This window comes from Bubalus kerabau, chromosome 13, assembly GCF_029407905.1.
Source record: "Bubalus kerabau isolate K-KA32 ecotype Philippines breed swamp buffalo chromosome 13, PCC_UOA_SB_1v2, whole genome shotgun sequence".
NCBI classification, from domain to species: domain Eukaryota; kingdom Metazoa; phylum Chordata; class Mammalia; order Artiodactyla; family Bovidae; genus Bubalus; species Bubalus kerabau.
This window is the reverse complement of record NC_073636.1, coordinates 72,547,001-72,549,681: the sequence shown is the minus strand read 5'-3', so window position 1 is coordinate 72,549,681 and position 2,681 is coordinate 72,547,001. Positions and strand designations below refer to the sequence as shown.

Sequence of the window (2,681 nt, the reverse complement as noted above, 5' to 3'; positions counted from 1 at the left end):
TCTGAGATGTCCACAGTTGTTTCAGGCAGCAGGGCATGCCCTATCCTTGGAGGTGACTTCCCTGGTGGCTCAGACGGTAAAGAGTCTACCTGCAGTGCAGGAGACCTGGGTTCAATCCTTGGGTTGGGAAGATCCCCTGGAGAAGGAAATGGCAACCCACTCCAGTATTCTTGCCTGGAGAATCCCTTGGGCTGTAGCCTGGTGGGCTACAGCCCATGTGGTAGAGAAGAGTTGAACACAACTGAGTGACCAAGCACAGCACCAAGATCGTTCTCGAGCTGAAGGGAAAGGTGGCCTGCTGGCCTTCCAGGGAGGGGCCCTTCTGGGTTGTCAGACTGCTCCCAGGGTCAATGGTGGGTAATCTGGGGTTTCTAGCTCTGGTCCCCTTTGTGAGCATTCCAGTTCTCTCTGTACTCCGTTCCAGCTAACTAACTGTTCAACTACACATGACTGATTAGTGGGCAGAAAAGAGTGGCTTTATGAGGCATGCATTAAATAAATGCAAACCAGCAAAGGAAAAGATGGAAGCTTCCAGACCGAGCTCTGGGTGTTCACTAAAAGCGCTTTTGTTAAGAGCAGCTTGCTTCTGTGTTATCTGCCTCTACTGAGGGGTTCATGGATTGCCCAGATCTCCTCATCTCACCCACAGGTTGAGGTGGGCATTCCTGCATCAGCTGTGTGGTTCCTTGCCTCTCTCTGTTCTCCCCTGTGAGTACGCTAGAGTCCACAGTCTTGTGTGACCTGGCTCTGGGCAGGGGCTGGCGGCTGCTGGTTTCCAGGGGACTATGAGCACCGAGGCCATTTCTCTACACCCACACACTTGCTGCAATTGTGAGCTGGATTGCGTCTCTGGCAGCTGGCTGCTTGGCACCGGGGACTCTGGTCACACCGTCTGGCTGTCTTCACGGGCTCCATTTTGGGAACAGAATGTTGGCACCATTGGCTCTGGCTGTGGTATTCTGTACAGGTTGTTAACAGCCTCATAAACATCTACCCTTCTTTTTCTCCCTGGTATTTCTGGTCCATTGTCATCACCAGATATATGAAAGCTTCACTGTTATGACTGCCAACTTAGAAATATTTGTCCCACACTTACAGTGTACAAAGCACTTCCACACACAACATCTAAGGCTTTGAACGCATCAGTTTCTCATCTGTAAAATGGAAGTAAGGACAGTTAACCACCGGTGTAGATGTGTACTGAGAATTAAATGAGCCAATATATCTGAAGCTCTTAGAGTAACGGCAGATAATCTGTGTGAACTATTTTCACTTTTTGAAGCAATAATGATTTTTCCCAAAGAACAGAAGGGGTTCCAGTCACTAGTAGTATGTGAGGATGGGATACTTGCCTGGGTGCTGGGAACAATGGGGTGTGTTATCTATAGACAATGTAGAAACAATAACCAACGAAGCCAGTCTGTGTTAAAATGTTTTGTTGTTGTTGAAGTATAGTTGATTTACAGTGTTATGTTAATTACTGCTATACAGCAAAGCGATTCTGCTGCTGCTGCTGCTAAGTTGCTTTTGTCCTGTCCGACTCTGTGCGACCCCAGAGACAGCAGCCCACCAGGCTCCCCCATCCCTGGGATTCTCCAGGCAAGAACACTGGAGTGGGTTGCCATTGCCTTCTCCAATACATGAAAGTGGAAAGTGAAAGTGAAGTTGCTCAGTCGTGTCCGACTCTTGGCGGCCCCGCGAACTGCAGTCTACCAGGCTCCTCCGTCCATGGGATTTTCCGGCAAGAGTACTGGAGTTACTGGAGTGGGGTGCCATTTGTATATATACCTTCTTTTTTTAAACATTCATTTCCATTATGGTCTGTTATAAGATATTGAATATAGTTCTCTGTGCTGTACAGTAGGACCCTGTTTATCCAGTCTGTTTTTTATCATCATGACACACTGGCAATTCTAAACTGTATCAAACATTCCTTCACCCTGAAATATTTGGCTGAACTACGATCTAAGTTGCTCTGGTTACTGTTGAATTTTAATATACATGCAAGCTTCAGACTCACATATTTTAATCACTTTTCCTTTTATAAACATTGTATTTTTACATGGCATTTAATCAAATAAATTCCCATGTTATACAGTCATCCCTCTAGAGCTATGGGCTCAGCTACATGTGTTCATTGGGAAAGTAAGCTTCTGATGATTCAGAATCATTCAAGTTCGCTTGGGGCCCAAGGCAGGTCTCTAATGCCATTGGTGTACATATTCCTGCATTTAAATAGTCAACTCAATAATCACAATGACAGCCCAGGAATTAAATGGTGAAAAACACTAATATGTTACTTTAATTCTATCATGCTACGTGACCACTTGGAGTTTTTATTTGTGCTTAAAATTGAGAACAACGAAATGGGGTATATACTGTGAGCTGGAAATATTTGTGTTTGGTAAGTACCAATTTCAGTTCCTACAGTAAATATTTTATTGAATCAGAATGATATATATAATGTTGAATTTCTCCTTTATTACTGATAACTGTTAGTGATTTTAAAACTAAGTAATGGATTGAGAAAGTAATTATTACTGATTGTTCCATGATTATTACTGGGAATAATTCTGCCATGGGGGGTGGGGTTAAAAATGATCCTCTGGTTACCTGCTAGACTGACTGTGTAACTGGCTCTGGTGGGCCCTTTATACACAATAGATCTCACTTAATACACA

At 44.2% G+C, this 2,681-nt stretch overlaps 1 long non-coding RNA gene across 1 annotated transcript; it reads left to right on the top strand.

The window, feature by feature from the left end:
• The first annotated feature begins 649 nt into the window (after nucleotides 1-649).
• Nucleotides 650-2,100, top strand: LOC129625098 (uncharacterized). Its single transcript, XR_008701261.1, has 2 exons — nucleotides 650-708; nucleotides 1,492-2,100. It is a non-coding gene; the product is annotated as an uncharacterized LOC129625098 (long non-coding RNA).
• The last annotated feature ends 581 nt before the right edge of the window (nucleotides 2,101-2,681 follow it).